The sequence below is a fragment of the Mobula birostris genome, chromosome 13 (genome assembly GCF_030028105.1).
Source record: "Mobula birostris isolate sMobBir1 chromosome 13, sMobBir1.hap1, whole genome shotgun sequence".
NCBI lineage: Eukaryota > Metazoa > Chordata > Chondrichthyes > Myliobatiformes > Myliobatidae > Mobula > Mobula birostris.
In genome coordinates, this window is record NC_092382.1 from 39,688,005 (window position 1) to 39,706,214 (window position 18,210).

Consider the following 18,210-nt stretch of genomic DNA (forward strand, 5'->3'; position numbering starts at 1 on the left):
TACCTTCAGTTCATATGAGCCAGTGAATCCCTTCCCACAGTCCGAGCAGGTGAACGGCCTCTCCCCGCTGTGAAATCTCTGATGTGCCTTCAGTTTAAATGAGCAGGTGAATGCCTTCCCACAGTCTGAGCAGGTGAACGGCCTCTCCCCAGTGTGAACTCGCTGATGTGCTCAAGGTCAGATGACCGAGTGTATCCTTCCCACAAATTCAGCAGATGACCAGCCTCTGCCCAGTGTGAACTCAATGGTGTGTCCACAGATGGGAAGATCAACTGAATCCCTTCTCACCCACAGAACAGGTGAATGGCCTCGTCCCAGAGTGAACTTGCTGACGGAATCTATTCCCAATGTCTGAACAGATGAATGGTTTCCCCCCTGTGTAAAGTGACGGGTGTGCCAGTCAGTCAGATGACCGAGTGAATCCCTCCCCACAGTCTGAGCAGGAAGAATGATCAAGTGAATCCCTTCCTCCACTTCTTAAATATCTGGACAGAGACAGGAAAACTAGTGTGTTGTGTTCAGGATTCTCGTAGACAAATTCTTTGTCACTTTTAAGCTGCAAAAAGATTTAGAAAATCCATCAGTGGGTGCAGGACAACATTTCAGATGAGATCACTTTAGTTGCCGAGGTGTGATCTGACATCACACTGTTACAGTGAGGTTCAATCCAAGTTGGAGAGAGAAATCATCTTCTAATTGGGCACAGTGCTGGTATCTGAAATGGCCATCAAATTCTCTGATGCTCTTCCTGTCTCTATAAGAATGGGGCATTTCTGCCATCTCCAATCTGTGACCTTGCTCAGTCTTACTCTCTCTATTGCTATTATTCCCTGTTCCCACTGAGCTGCATGGGTGCCTGGCCCCACAGTAACTGAAACACTCTCACAAAAAATAGCTGGCAGTGTATTCCATGTATCCACCACTCTCTGGGTAAAAAACTTACCCCTGACACCTCCTCGGTTTCTGTTTCCAAACACCTTAAAACTATGCCCCCTTGTGTTAGCCATTTCAGCCCTGGGAAAAAACCTCTGACTATCCACACGATCAATGCCCCTCATCATCATATACACCTAAAAAAGGGAATTAACACATTACTTTGAGGATTTGTTAGAAGTATACAAAATTATGAGGGTATAGATAGGGTAAATGAAAGCAGCTTTTTCCACTGAGGTTGGGTGGGACGACAACCAGAGGTCATGGGTAAGTGGGGAAGGTGAAAATTTAATGGGAACATTTGGGAAAACTCTTTACTGGAATGGTCGTGAGAGTGTGGAATGAGATGTCAGCACAAGTGGAGAATATGAGCCAGATTTCAACATTTAAAAGAAGTTTGGATGGGAGCCTGGATGGTAGGGGTATGGAGGGTGATGGTCCCGAGGCAGGTAGTTGATTTAGACAGCTTAAATGTTTTTTCAGCATTGACTAGTTGGGCCAAGTGGCCTGTTTCCATACTGAACTTCTTTATGTTTCTATGACAGAGAAGCTGGCCAAACTTGTTTGGAAGGGAAAGGGTAGGAGTAAGAACGAAGCAACAATGGCTGGAGTTTCTGGGAGTAATTCGGGAGGTGAGTGATTGATACATCCCAAAGAAGTGGAAGCATTGGAAAGGCAGGAGGACACAACCGTGGCTGAAATGAGAAGCCAAAGCCAACATAAAAGCCAAAGAGAGGACAAACAAAAGAGCAAAAACTATTGGGAATCTTTTAGAAACCAATAGAAGATGACTGAAAAAAAAGTAAGATGAGCTCAGGGCATGGAATTATGATATTGTAGTCACTAATGAGTCTTGGTAGCACTCAACGGTCTGAGGCATTTAGAGGAACAAAATAGCCAGGGCCTCAATATCTCTTGAAAACAAAGGTTCCCTGCACCAGCTGCGTTTCAACTTTTACTTTGGCAGGCACATACAAACTCTACATATTCAAATTTTCACTTCTGAAGGCCTCCCACTTACCAGGTTCTCCTTTGCCAGAAGACCACCTGTCCCAAACTACATTTGTCAAATGCTTTCTGATATCATCAAAATTGACCTTTCTCCAATTTAGAATCTCAAACCATGGTCCAGACCTCTCTTTTTCCATATTTACTTTGAATTTCATGGCATTATGATCACTAATTTCTGTCACCAGCCCTGGATCATTTCCTAACAAATTATTGGACACTTTTACGTCAGGACTTCTACGTACTGTTTAAGGGCACATTTGACAAACTCTACCCCATCTAGTCTTTTTACAGTATGGAGTCCCAGTCAATATATGGAAAGTCAAAATCAGTTACTGAATCAGCTTTGCTTCTTGGCATGGTCTGCAATCTCTCTACAAATTTGTTCCTCGAAATCCATCAGACTGTTGGGTGCAACAAACTCCCAGTAATGGCCAAAATTTCATAATTCCCTGTCCTGAGCTCATCTGGGTTTCCTACGATGCTTCTTGCATTGTGATATACACAGCTCAGCACATTCATCGCACCATGCTCAGCCATTTGATTGCTGATTCTGTCTGAGATCTGAACAACAGCTGACTGGTGTCAAGAAAACAAACTCTCCCTCATTGTTACAGAAACAAAGGAGCTGCTTGTGGACGACAGGAGGACTGGAGACAGGCTAACCCCTATTGACATCAATGGATCTGGGGTTGAGACGGTGAACAGCTTTAAATTCCTTGGCATAAACATCACCGAGGATCTCACATGGCTGTGTTTTGACCGAGGATCTCACATGGCTCTTTCACATCAGATGGTTGAAAAAGTCTGGGATGGGGCCCCAAATCCTAAGAACTTTCTACAGGGACACAGTTTGAGAGCATCCTGACTGGCTGCATCACCACCTGGTATGGGAACTGTACTTCCCATAATCGTAGGAACCTGCAAAGAGTGGTGCGGACAGCCCAGCGCATCTGTAGATGTAAACTTCCCACTATTCAAGACCTTTACAGAGACAGGTGCGCAGAAAGGGCCCGAAGGATCATTGGTGATCCAAATCACCACAACCACAATCTGTTCCTGCTGTTACCATCCAGGAAATGATACCACAGCAGAAGGACCAACAGTCTCCGGGACATCATCTTCTACCAGGCCATCAGAGTGATTAATTGATTTCTATGTTATATTGACTGTCCTATGTACAAACTATCTATTATATATTACTATAAATTACACATTGCACATTTAGACGGAGATGTAACGTAAAGATTTCTACTCCTCATGTATATGAAGGATGTATGTAATAAAGTCAATTCAATTCAATTCACCCTCTCCACCATCTGTTCTGTCATTCGGGCTCCCATTCCCCCTACAACTTATTTTAACCACATCACCCCCTCCCCCCACGCGAGCACTAGCAAGCCTTACCACGAGGGTATTAGTCCACTCTCGTTCTGTTCTCCGAACTAACGAATCTGCTGTCATCCCTTTGAATATTTTTCTGCTAGGTAATATCCCCAACAGCTTCAAAAGTGTGTGGGATAGCAACAAGAGTACTCTGTGATGGCTGTTTAACCTCATTCCCCTTCGCGATTCTCACCCAGTTTCCTGTGTCCTGCACTTTGGGTGCAATTCACCTCTCTTCATGTCATATTTATCACCCCCTCCAACTCCTGGATGATCTGGAATTCATCCATTTCAAGTTCCAACTCCTTAACATACAGGGTTACAAGCTGCAGCTGGATGCACTACTTGTAAGTGAGGGCATCAGGGGCACTGGAGGTCTCCCCACCTTCCCACCAATGTCCCCTATAATTTGTAATGACCAGTGTGCACATAAATCTTGTACTGTGCATTTTTTAACCCAGTGACAAAATGTGCACAGTGAATTTTATATATAGAGATATTCATTTTAACAGCTAGCAAATCACTGTCGTTAAGAACTTTGATCTCCTCTGGGTTCAATCGAGTTCATCTGCACTCTCACATAAACTATGTAGCAGGACTGTAATGGGTAACAAAGTATTTTCTCACCACAGCTTTTGCACATTGTCCATATGTGGTTTGCTTGCTACATTACGCTTTAAAAAGTCAGATTTCCAAATATCATTCCACTTCTTCCCACTTGTGAATTCTCCAGCGACTTCTGTATCACCACAAACACACAAGTAACACTAGTTTCTGTATTGGACATAAATATTTTCCCTGAATCCTTCTGAGGAATTGAGGATATATTAAAAAATCATTTCGAACCTATGTAACCTCTGACTAAAAGAATAATTGGGACTGAACAGGAATTTTTGAACTGAAGTAAACTCTGTCTTCAGCGGTTAGCTAAGACAGACTCATTACCAGTTCTCTGCGGCTTGCAGAGAGACACACTGAGAGCTGAAAGCATTATACATTGTACTCTCATTAGTTGATAACATAATACATTGTACCGTCGTTTGAGTAAAGGGAGGAGGACTCACTGATAAGGACAGGAATGAACATCTGTCTGTAATTAAGTCAGGGCCTTGCAAAAGGAACAACTGACAAGGACTGGATAGTACATCCATCTGTAACTAAAACCTTGATTTAGTGAACTCTCTTATCTAATTAATTAAGTTTTGCACCAACAGACATGGTGGCTGTATCAGTTCTAATAACATCTACCAATAGTAATGTATGGGGCTTACTATGTATAAATATAAGGCTGTAACCTGACTAAGGTATTTACTTGTCAGTTGGTGGCAGTGCTTACATGCCTTTCCTTTGACAACATGGGTGTCAAACTCCTGCAGGAGAATGCACAATAAACTGTGGTGACGATAAGAAGCTGGTCTCCTGAGTTTTATTCAGATTCAACTTTAACATTTGGCATCACAAACAGGATCCCAATATCGGGAGTGCCAAGCAGACTGTGGTGGGATATTACCTCATGAGAAAAAGCAATAAATTTAATATGGAAAAAGAACTGTGGGAACAAGTGAAAATTGTTGAAAAGGGAATGGAAGGAAAAGGCAGATGTAAAGTGGAACAGTATATTATTAGCAAGTTGGAGGAATAATGCATGTGAAAAAGGGATAGAGGTATGCACTACAGAAGGAACGCCAAAGGTTGGGAGACGCTAAAACTGGAGTGTGAATGGTGGATGGGCGCTGAAAACGAGAGCAGGAAAAACAACGTAAGCAAACCAAGGCCGGCCTAAATAGGAAAGAAGGGCAGGAACGTCAGTCTAAAGTTCGAACTGATAGGGAAGCAAGGATCCCGAACCCATATCTGGCAGACCGACCCTGTTTGAGGACAGTGACCGTGATGAGGAGTGGGCACCCACCGTAACTCCTCCCCCACCTTACCAGGGGCCAAGTGCACCCAGTGCTTCTGAACCCCAATCCTCCCAGTGCTCAGATACGGTGGCCGCTCAGGTAAAACAGCGGCATCAGGGAAGGGGAGGCTCTCTATACCCTGAGATCCAGAAAGGGAATATCGTGCATCATTCTGAGACGGGGGGGGAAGAATCCAATAAAACCCCAGAGTTAATGGCTCCACAAAGACAATTGCCCACCCAAATGCTGCCCAATCCACAAGCAGGACTGCCTTCAGTGATTCCTGTGTATGCACCCTGGAAGCCTCAGGAAATGATAATGATCATGAATCAGAAAAGAAAAACCAGCACAGTTTGCTCAGTATGTCCGCAGTACTACACAAATGTTTAAAGTGACACCGCAAGATTTATTCAGTCTCTGCTGCATGATTCTGTCAGCCGATGAGGGGTGGAAATGGAAGGCAGAATTGAGATACCAAACCTATCAGGAGTTTCAGGCAGGAAACCATAATGAGAATGAACAGACAGACCAGATAATTCAAGCCTTGGAAAGGGCTCTCCAGCAACTCGTAAACATCACTAAAGTACAAGAAGTCAATCCTCCACCTGGGGAAATTGGGACCAGATTATTGGGAGCAATTTGTGGCCTGCTAAGACACCTTCACAGGACACCAAGCCTTTAATGGTGGTAATCCATCCCCACAGTTTGATGTCTTACTGCTCCAATGCTTACCAATTAAGTTAGCCAATATGATTAAAACAAATAATATCGATTGGCCTACATGATCGAAATCAAATGCAACAAGCTTTGACATATTATTGGGACCCAGCTTTCGAATCCCGATCAACCCCGAAGGGAACTAATATTAAAGGTGAATATGTTTAGCGGGAAGCAGGACGTGAGCGGACTATATCTGGGGAACAGAAATGGGAACAAAAACCTACCAAGGGACAGGTGGGGACAACAACGTGTTCAGAAATTGACAAGCAAGGATGCTTCCTACCGTGATTACCACCCCTCAGGAAGAGCCCAATGTGGTAATGCAAGTTGCTGGAATTCCACTTCTGTTTATGATTGATATGGGGGCAACCACAACCACTCTCGATCAGGAAATAGTATCGGAAAAGGAATTTCAGCTATCAGACACTACAATCAGTCTGTCTGGGTTCGAAGGCACAGAATGTATGTATTCACGTACCCAGCCACTGCAGGTGGATTTCCAGGGGAACCAGTGTGAGGTTTCATTCACACTCTCCACCATTCGGGGTGTAATCTTACAGGGAGAGACTTGCTGTGTCCATTGGAAGTCAAGATTCTATGCACAGACAAGGATATCAACCTGGGACGAGTTAATAACTGACATCCTCCCCAGTTACCGTCCTCCACCCCCCCACCCCCGCTGTGGTGGGCACTTAATTTGGACCCCACTTCGTTTGAAGCCCCTCTGCCAGTGGTTCATCCCCATGTGACTCTGTGCTATGAGCCTATGGGGTGCTCAACTGAGGAAAGCCAATATTATGCACCCTTCGAGGGACAGAATTTCCCACTCATGGTGTTTGGAGAGGTTAAAGGAAGAGAGGGCAGTGCATTACTGGACTGTGCAGCAGACAAAAGTGCGAACATTTACACCGACTCCTGTTATACATTTGGAATTGTACATGACAACGGGCCAACTAACTAAAATTCTCCAAGCATTACATTCACAGGTATGACATGCTTACAAGGAAGAGAACTACCCCGCAGAGAGGAGTGACTATCCCACCACAGAACCTGGGGATTTTGTCCTGATCAAGAACTGGGATCGAGGGAAACTCAGACCTCGGTGGAGAGGATCGCATCAGGTGTTGCTGACCACTCCCATGGCTGTGAAACTGAAGAGGCAATCTCGGTGGATACATCGAACAGACAACAAACGTGTTACTGCAGGAACTGAGTAGAAGGACTCTCTCAGACTAAAGGAAAATATATTGGCTGATAGTGGTGTTTGTGTTTGTGACTTTGAGAAGGCTCACCCAAGCATCTGGGGCCCCCATGTTAACACCTTTCTGTCACACCTATGCCAAACAGGTAGAAGTAGGGGCCTGCTGGGTTTGTACCGAAATTCCCCAGCATGGTAAAACTATGATTCCAATGTCAGTAATCACGCTCAACCAGACTGAGGAACTCCCAGCCTGGGCTTTCTCAAATATCACCCGGGGAAGTGAGGTGAGGAACTGTGGTCCAGTCAGAGATGACTATGGCTGTCAGTGTCTTGAGGGATGGTATCTCAGGCCTCCACCAAACAGAACTTCCTATACTGGGAAACATGCATCCTGGCCATACTTGCAGGTGCCCAACAGCGGAGAGGAATAACTGAGACTGAGCGATTTTGGATGATCGCTTTTCTCTCCTATGGAGTAGCCAGGAATTCACGAGAGAGAATCAATTTGGCTACAGTACTTGAGGAGCTGGCCACAATACTGCAGGGGCCCTGACAGAAACACAGGCCCAAGTAACAGAAATATCCACTGAAATGACTGCAATCCGGCAAACAGTCGTACAGAATCGTATGGCTTCAGATTTTATCCTGGCTGAGAAAGGGGGAACCTGTGCTATTATTGACACAGAATGCTGCACCTATATCCCTGATGACTCTACTAACATTACATCCCTCTCCGAGCACACTGCCAAGGAGACTGACAGCATCAAGAAAGTAGGGCAGGGTTTACACGGGTTCACCGAAGGGTCGAAATGGTGGTCTTCGAAGGCCTGTTCGGTAATATCTGGGGCGTGTTATTGCATTATGACCTAATACTTGCACATATCATTGTTATAATTACTGATGTACACTGTTTTTACTCACTGATAAGTCAATGCTGTACTCAATTGCTTTCTCTGTAAATTATTACAGCTTTGTTGATCATATAATGATCAAAAGGAGGGAATGATAAAGTATGTAAAAGGGTTAACACTTCATTAAACAATAGCAGCCTGCTTTTCTGAAAGAAACTGCTGATGATCAACAGATGTGCTAAGCCATGCTGAGCCATATTTCTTCTTGAGGGTAGCTAGCTAGGGTTTCAGGATGCTTATCTCCCTGTGCACTCATGCATAGAGATAGGACAGCTTCAGTCTGTTCTGTGTGTGTAAGCCATGATGACTACTTTGTAATTTGTCTTTAGGGGTTGTCATGTTGTAAATAACTTTGGCTCCAGCCTGTCTTGTGTGGGGGGTATCTGGACGGATATACCTGTGGTGTAAGGGGAATTGTTAGTCAGTTAGTGGATTGACCCGGAATAGTCATTGACTGTTTCTGTTTGAGCGACTAACTGAGTAAGCCCCGGGTAATTGGAATAAAGAGTTTGTACTTTTACTGTCTCTGAGTGACTTTGTTCAGATTCGACTTCCACAGAATAGGAATGGTTTTAAATAGCAGGGCTGCTGGAAGCACATTACCAGACCTGGAGTGATTGCAACTGGGTCTGACAGAGGCATAACTGGTTCTTCTGGGCACATTCAGTCTCACTCCAACTATTTCCCACTTCCTTTGTACATGTATGTAATGTAATGTCAAAATGAACAGTGTTTGAGTAAATGACACTCACCAAACTTTCCCCTGACCGAATCACTGGATTCTCCAAGTCAGATGGGTCCTCTCCAGTTGATGCTCCCAATCTTCGGGCTGGTTCACTTGTTGCTGTTCCCTTGTATTCTTCCAATAAATCTCTTACCACAGGTCTAACTTTAACATTAAAGACAATGAAGCACTTTAACAGTACAAAGGAGAACCAAACATTTCTGCTTGATATTACTAAGAACAAAACTGACTGAAATTTAAACATTGAAAGCAGATATAATGATCTCAGTGAACAATCTTTTATTGTTCCTCACATGTCACAAAACAATATGGAATAAGAAGGAGCCATCATTCAGTCATGGTGAGACATAAGACACAGGAACAGAATTAGGTGATTTGACCCCTCTGGTCTGCTCCACCATTCAACCATGGCTGAGTTTTATTCCAACACCATACTCCTGCCTTCCTCCTGTAAACCTGAAGGTACTTAGTAATCATGAATATATTAATCTCTGTCATAAATATACCCAAATAGCAGCCTGAACCAACCTCTGTGGCAACAACTTCCACAGATCAGAGATATTTTGGCCAAAATTTTTTTCTCATCTCAGTGTAACGTTCCGTTATATTGGCTCGTGTATGTCTAGGGGAAATCCCGCCCAGCATCTGCTTCAACACTCCCCTCAGGAACAGTCACCGCTCGAATCAATCACAAACATCAATCATCAGCCAGCACACCCAGTAAATTTTAACACATACACTTTATAGATATTACTAATTCTAGGGCATTAATATACATTTGATACAGAGAGGAAAGTAATGGAAAAAAAAGGCGCCAACATTTATCAAAGTCCAAGTTCTTCGCGCGCTACCGTTGGAGCTCAATTCGACGTCAGACGACCACCCGGATCCTGTCGACTCACGACTCGGGACCACCCTGAGTGATTGACTGGAGCATCTCCGCACGTCCGCGGTCCTCCTCGTCTCTCCTCCGACTCCCCGCCAAAACTCAGTCCACAGTCATATCATACAGAATGGCATCCGAAAACAAAACAATACATAACCACCCATTGGCTAATAGAACCCCGTTATCTCATTTTAAAGTAAACAAACTGTTAGCGCAAACTCTCTTCAGTGTTAAAGCACAACAAAGCCGCATTCCCCAGACTAACATAACAAAATTCCCATTTTAAATGTAACAAAAGAAAGAAAAACAAAAAAAAGAAAGAAAGGGAGGCATCTTTATTCTGAAACTGTGCTGTCAGATCACTGACCCTCCATCTTACGGAAACATCCTCTCCAATGTCCACTGTATCCAGGCTTTTCAGCATTCGGTAGGTTTACTTAACCATACATCCCTCCACCCCCACCGTCCCTCTGAACTCCATTGATCACAGGTCCAGAACCATCAAATTCTCCTCATACATAAAGCTGATCATTCCTGAGATTATTCTTGTAATCCTCGTCAGCAACAACTGAACAAGTTTCCAGGAGTAACAGATAGATTGGTACCAGGATAATTTACAGGGAACATTTGAGCTTTCTTTACTGTTCTACAATCACAGAACGAGCCATTTCCATTCCCAGGTTAAAACAGGTCCATTTCAGGAAATATAAACCATTCCAGGGTGAATGTAATAAAAAGACACTGGAATTTCCAGAAACACACAGCTGGTGAGGAATAGGTGTGGGGAGAGGAACAAACTTTACAATTCAGGTTAATAACGTTTTGTCAGAATGACTTCAAACATTTTCTGTTCTACCTGCAGATCTCCAGCAACTTGAGATTCTGCTTGATTTCCACCATGTGACAGACAGGTGACAGTGAGTTGGGGGGGGGGTGTTTGCAAACACAGTTTGAACACCAAACTCACGGGTCTATTTCTACTGTTGTAAACATGGAACAGCCCATTTACTCATAGCCTCTCCTTGTGAGGATGGAATGGGAACTCATCCTCTCCTCAGATTAGTAGTCATTGCATCCAAAGGAACTCCAGAAACAAACATCAGATCCCAGACCAGAAATACTCACTCAGCACCTCATAAGCCCAAGCAGCTCGAATCCCGGGTCCATTTTACCTGCATAATGCACCAACTGCCGTCGCTGGGCTCTTAACATGCAGAAGCAATGTGTGGTTAAGTGCCTTGCTCACGGACACAACACGCTGCCTGGACTGAGGGATGAACTCATAACCTTCAGATTGCTAATTCAACTGCTTAACTACTTGGCCACGTGGACATCACAGAAACCATTCTCCCCCCTGGACTTCCCAGTCCCTTGGTAAACCAGGCCGTGAAATCAAAGATCCCCAAAACCTGAGACATTCTCCTTTCTCACTCACCCCAGTCGTGGTGAAGGCACAAGAGCCATAAAGCTTCAGGACAAATGCGAGGAGCCTCAGGAAGTGAGGCGAGTTGGGGAAAGTTAACGGGACTCAGTGCCCAACATCAGATTTCCCAACACAATGTGGAGGAAGCATCACCACCCATTCGGGTATTATAGCAGACACCACATCATCTTGCATCATAAAGAGGAGGGCGGGGCAGACCTGCGGGACACAGCCTCACGTGACCTGTTGGCAGGTCTTCCATTTCAATTCTGCGGAAGTAGACAGCTTGGGCCCCTGGTTTGGATCGTTCAATGCAGATTAAGTGAAGTCTACGCATTTCCGACGAGCCCAGATAACTGGAAATTAAACGAGTAATCGGCCCTCAGTTCGGGGCTCATGGCCAACATCAGATCTTCCCACTCGGGATCGGTCTCAATACTCACCGTTGGGAAAGTGATATCTTCGGCCCGCAGACAGTGATCCCGACCCCCGGCTTCACGACCCAGGAGGCGAGGACCCCTTGCCGATCACGTAGAAGATGCCCTTCAGCACTGAGCGGAAAGGAAAACACCAATCACTCGGAGACAGAGGGCATGCGCGAAGTGATTGTTGCATCATCGGGAGGGCGGGGCCTCGGAAACAGACGCGCAGATGCTGCCCATCTGCGGTTAAGCGGGAGGGGCAAAAGGGATTATGTGACCGGTGGGGTCTCCCACCCGAGGCAGAGACTCCAGCTTCCCACTACTCTATAGAAAGAAACAAACTTGCCGCTCACATCTCCTCTCACATTAAACGTATTGCACATTTCAACCCCCAGGAAAAATATATCGTTTGTCCACTCTATTTCCTGAGGAGACTGAGGTCCTTTAACATCTGTCGGAAGATGCTGTGAATATTCTACGAGTCTGTGGTGGCCAGTGCTATCATGTTTGCTGTTGTGTGCTGGGGCAGCAGGCTGAGGGTAGCAGACACCAGCAGAATCAACAAACTAATTCGTAAGGCCACTGATGTTGTGGGGATGGATCTGGACTCTCTGACGGTGGTGCCTGAAAAGAGGACGCTGTCCAAGTTGCATGCCATCTTGGACAATGTCTCCCATCCACTACATAATGTACTGGGTGGACACAGGAGTACATTCAGCCAGAGACTCATTCCACCGATGTGCAACACAGAGCGTCATCGGAAGTCATTCCTGCCTGTGGCCATCAAACTTTACAACTTCTCCCTTGGAGGGTCAGACACCCTGAGCCAATAGGCTGGTCCTGGACTAATTTCCATCTGGCATAAACTACATATTATTATTTAATTATTAATGGTTTTATATTGCTATATTTATATTCTATTCTTGGTTGGTGCAACTGTAACGAAACCCAACTTCCCTCGGAATCAATAACGTATGACTATGAATATGACTATTCCTCTCATCATCTTATAAACGTCTATCTAGTCCCACCCCAGACTGCTCCGCTCTGGAGTAAACAATCCAAGTTTGTCTAACCTCTCGTTATAGCTCATGCCCTCCAATCCAGGCAGTATGCTGGTAAACCTCTTCTGCACCTTCCCCAAACTCCGACATCCTTCCGAGAATGGGGACGACCAGAAATGTATGAAACATTCCAGATGTGGTCTAACTAGTTTTATAAAGCTGTGTTACGAACTGTAACGTTTTAGAAACGAACCAGCAGTAACAGAGTTCACACTGGATTGATCTCCTGTGGATTATAGGAAGTGATAGCCACACACATTCGTTGTGGTTCCGTGTACCGATGATCAACTCACTCTTGTGGGCATAGGAGAGTTCCAAGTCTCAGCTGCGACAAACTGAAGCTATCAGCTTTTCCAGTCTCTCTCTCTGTTTAGACCGGCCGACTGCTTGTCTGCAGACCGCTCTCTCTCTCTTATGGTTAAATCCACAGTTAGCGCCGTCAGCCTGTGACTGACGTCATAGTCCCGCCTCCTCACTCCCCGGCGCTCTTAAAGACACAGTCACAGTCCGACCGCAGGCTCGCAACAGCCGCAACACAACCTCCCGACTTTTCAACTCAGTGCTTCAACTAATAAAGACAACCACGCCATTTGCCTTCTTAACCACCCGATCAATCTGTGCAGTCTCTTTCAGGGACCGATGAACTTGGAGTCTAAATTCCTCTGATCATCAACACTGTTCAGGGTTTTGCATTTAACAGTGTACTGTCTCATACATTCGACCTACCGAGCTGCCAAGATGATCATCACTAATCAAATCTCACTGAGTTTTCTCAGGTCCTGTTGAATTTATTGCCAAGTGCACAAGTACGGGAAGGTACAGGTACAGAGAAACACTGATTTGTGGCAGCATCACAGGCAAGTACATTCAGATAACACACGGAACACAGATTATACGATTCTTTGTCAGTCACAATCTATAAATACGTTTTATGTCATTAACAATATATAAAATACATTGTGTCAGGATCAATATTAAAATGTGAATTTTGTGTCAATAACAGACTTGGAAATGTTGAATTTGGTCAGTGTCTCCATTCCTCCTGCAGTCCACAACCAGCTCCTTTGTATTTGTCACCATGAGGGAGAGGTTGTTTTCTTCACACCACTGTGTCGGGGTGATGACTTCTTCTCTGTAGGCTGCCTCGTTACTATTTGAGATTGGGCCAATCAATGTAGTGTCGTCATCGAATTTGATTAGCAGTTTGGAGCTGTGGGTGGCGACACAGTCATGGGTGCACAGTGAGTAAAGGAAGGGGCCAAGGAGACAACCCTGCACGTATGACTGCTGAGGGTCAGAGAGACAGAGGTGAGGGAGCCCACTCTTACCACCTGCCGGCGATCTGACAGGAAGTCCAGGATCCAGCTACACAAGGCAGGGTGAAGGCCGAGGTCTCTGAGCTTCTTGTCGATACTTCACGCCTTCGTATGGCTACCGCTCTGCCCATGACTGCAAGGAACTGCAGAGAACTTTGGAGAGCGGAGAACATCAGAGAAACAAGCCTCCCCTCCATGGACATTTCCTACACTTTCCCTGCGTCGGAAAAGCAGGCCATGTACTCAAAGAACCTCAGAACCTGGACATTCTTGCTGCAAACCCACTCACCGTGCCAAATTCGTTTAAACCCTCACTAACAGGTTTATTAAATGTGCCCGCTAGGATATTGGATCCCTTTGGGTTCAGGTGTAACCCGTCCTTTTTGTAGCGGTCGTACCTGTCCCGGAAGAGGCCCCAATGATCCAGGAATATGAAGCCCTGCCCCCTACACAAGTCTCTCAGCCACACATTAATACGCCTGATCACGCTATTCTTACATCGCTAGCACGTGGCGCAGGCAGTAATCCTGAGATTACTACCCCAGAAATCCACAGGGGTCTGTGTTGGCAACGTTTCTGTTTACGTTCTATTTCAATGCATCGGGTGACAGTATTGATGGCCCTGTGGCCAAATTTACGAATGAAGTCGAATATTGAAAGGCCTGGATAGAGAGGTCGTGGAGGGCTATAGTGTCTGGATATCACAATGCCATAAATACAACTTACATATACAATGCTCCTGTCTACAACACCAGTCGAGGGTGGGGGCGCGGGGTCTGTGATATAATGCTCCTGTCTACATCAACGCGGGGTTGTCTATGATGTAATGTTCCTGTCTACATCAACAGTGGGGGCGTCATATACAAACGACAGCCCTTGCTCCCCGGCTTGAGATTCTAAATTGGAGAATGGCGCTTTATTCACAAAATCCTCACAGACCACAGTGACTGTAAACTGATCCCAGCAATGGATCCCGCCACTGCAGCCCCACAGTGCACTATGTACTGATTGCAAAGCTACGAAATTGCATGTGAATAGCATCCCCTCCCCCACCTCCACTCTTTCTGTGTCACCAGCAGGCTGGGACATCTCACATCTCGCTGCCTCCACCAGGCCTTTAAACTGTGAACAACTGTGGTCAGGGACTGATCTCTGGGGTACTCCAAACGCTACCCCCTTCCAGTCTGAAAACGACCCACTCATCCAGCCACGCACTACCGGCAGTTTATCGATCTCCAACGGGAAAGCCTAATCACCTGCTCCTGAGATTCAATAACATTACTGACTCTGAATATACCATCAATGCCAGGAGGGACATAATAATCTGCTGTGTACATACATCTGCTGATGCTTCAGGACACATCTTCAGTGATGTTCCTGGAATCATCGGGTGTTTCGGGTCTTTCAACATCATACATCCTCCTCCAGGTGATCCAGCCGGGGCTGATCAGACCCCAGCTTGTGTCCAGATGGCTAGCTACTTATGACTCCATGGCTCCCCTCTTTTGAGCCACAGCCATAGGTCTCTAGTCGCAGCCGTGTAAATAAACTGTGATCGTAGTGGGTGTGTGGCGCATGTTCAGAATGCGAAGGAGACAGACAAACTGAGCCAAGTCACAGACTGATGAAGGGGAGGAATGATCCATTTTCATACAGTGAGAGAAACAGAGAGTTTGATATTGTGCCTGATGCCGACACTGTAGCCAGTCAGAAGATGAACTCTTGCTCCTCCAATTGTTTTGAGTTGTGACAGTGTTTTTATCGGAAGGCACCATGGGGACTAAAATTATCTGAGTTAAAATGTTGTCCTTCACCCACTGACGTGGTTTGTAAACTTTTAACAGTGCAGAAAATTCAAAGGATTTGTGTATAGGAATCTCAAACACAACATCACGTTAGTTCCGCTGTGTCTGTCAGTTCACCAGCGCTTGAATGCCGCCGATCCTTGAATGTGGAGCGGAGATGCTGGAGAAGACAGCGCCCCACTCGCTACAAGGAGAGCCCGATCACGTGTCCATGTCCGTGATCTGATTGGATACGTTGCCATGACGTTGATAGCAGTGTGATGTCATTCCCTGGCTCTCATTTTGGGAGGGATTCAGTCGGCCATCGCAGATACACCAACAGCTTCGCACTGGGAAGCGGCCGTTCACCTGCTCCGTGTGTGCGAAGAGACTCATTCAGTTAACCCACCTTGTGATGCTCCGGTGAGTTCACAATAAATAGAGGCTACATTTCTGTCCGGAGTGAGCAAAGAGTTTTACTAAACTATCCCAGCTGCTGCAACACCAACAACTTCACATCAGGGAGGAAGTTCAGATCAGCTCTGTGTTAAATGTTTAATCATCACGGTGACTGAAGGCAGCTGCAGGTTCATGAGGGACTGTTACTGTCAGAATCTGCAGTTCTTGTGGCTGCTCATCGCACCCAGGACTGAACCCTGGTCACTGAGCATTGGAGGAGTCCGTTCTGCTGATGTTAGCCTTAAACTAGACTGGTGTTTAATATTCTGGATCTGTGAAAGATAAATCAGTTCTGTATCAAATCCTGTGTCTCAGGTACTTCCTGTCTCTACCACATTCACAATGTACACTACAGAGGTCACTCGGCCCATCTGGTCCCTGCCCATGTTTCTGTTCCATATCAGTATTTTAAAACCAATCCCTGCCCCTCCGCTCTCAATCTCCCTGTGATGACAGGTTGCAACTAGTCACCATTCCGTCGGAGAAGAGATTTCCTTTGAACTTCATAGAATCATATAATCTACAGCACATTACAGGCCCTTCGGCCCACAATGTTGTGCCAACCATGTAACCTACTCTGGACTCTGTCTAGAATTACCCTACCTCAGAGACCTCTATTTTTACCGGCTGCATTTAGCAATCTAAGAAACTCTTAAAATACCCTGTTGTGTTCGCCTCCGCCACCGTCACCGGCAGTGCATTCCACACACCACGCTTTGTTTAAAAAACTTAGCTCTGACATCTCCTCTGTACCTACTTCCAAGCACTTTAAAACCACGCCCCCCTCGTGTTAGCCATTTCTGTCCTGGGGAAAAAGCCTCTGGCTATCCACATGATCAATGACTCTCATCATCTTGTACAACTGCATGAATTCCTTTCATGATTTTCTCCAGGCTGAATAAGACAATGAGCTCACTGTGGTTTTGCCGTTCCCCAGGGCTCCGGACTAAGGTGGTTAAACTCCTTCTTCCCTGCTTTTTTTCAACGTTTTGGGCCATTTTCACTCATTTCAAATGACTGTGTCTCAGACAGCTGGGTTGTTGTAATTCGCCTCTAAAGTCTAACAGCAGACTAGTGAGTGAATCTTCGATGGTGCAGAGTCAGAAACCAAAGAGTGGTCAGCCTGAGTCAGGGCCTTGGGGCTCCAGAAAGAGATGGGACCTAGAGTTTACAAGGAGAAGAAAGAAGAGGAGTCAGACTAGCAGGATGTGGATACAAATGAAAGATCAGAAACATTTTGAAACTGTTTGATTGAAAAAAAAAGTGGCTAATTTCTGCAAAATACTGGTGGAAATCAACAGATCAGGCAGAATGTGTGGAGAGGAATAAGTAGACAACGTTTAGGACGAGCCCTTTCAGCATGCCTAGACTGTGTACTCCTCTGCTTAGTTGCTGCCTGAACTGCAGAGTTCCTCCAGCACTTTGTGTATATGTGCCTATATCTCCAACAACAGCAGAATCTCTTGTGTTTCATATCTGCATTTGTAAGAAAGTTCTACTTTGGCATTAGACACACGGAAAGTTTGCTGATATTAATTGTATTGTTTCATGGGAGCTGCTTCCTGCGTTAAAAGAGCTGCTGAGTTTTCTACACACAAAAAAAAAACTGAGGTATGGACATAGATCCGGTACTTGCAGAAACTTTCAATGGCACCGTGATTACTCAGAAATCTCTGCGTGAACAATTTTCGCTGTCGCTGAAGCATCGATCAAATGCGCAGGCGTCAGGGTTGAGCCGTTCCCGAATATTGCGCATGCGCGCAGTACAGAAAGGCCCTTGCTGAATCGGCTGTGGGTAAGAATATCTCCGGACGTAAGTTTTAAACACCGACTGAGGGTTAATTGCTGTGATCTGCGGACACCGTGGCCCGCAATACCGGGACAGTCCTGTTCTCTTCCCTTTCTCTCAGCCCCACGATCCGTACACGGGCCCCGGGAAGCTTCCGGCTGAAAAGGGAATGTGAGCTAATGTATCCCTCAGACAGAGCTGAGCTCCAGCTATCCAAATGCAAGGATTCGGAACTCGGAGAAAGGGATCAAAATCTTTTACA

The 18,210-nt window shown here is 45.6% G+C and overlaps 1 long non-coding RNA gene across 1 annotated transcript; it reads right to left on the minus strand.

Annotated features, from left to right (window-relative positions):
* Positions 1-467: 467 nt before the first annotated feature.
* LOC140206743 (uncharacterized) lies at positions 468-11,649 on the minus strand. The gene is made up of 3 exons (XR_011888376.1): positions 11,558-11,649; positions 8,813-8,949; positions 468-556 (listed from the first exon to the last, which is right to left on the minus strand). It is a non-coding gene; the product is annotated as an uncharacterized lncRNA (long non-coding RNA).
* Positions 11,650-18,210: the final 6,561 nt, after the last annotated feature.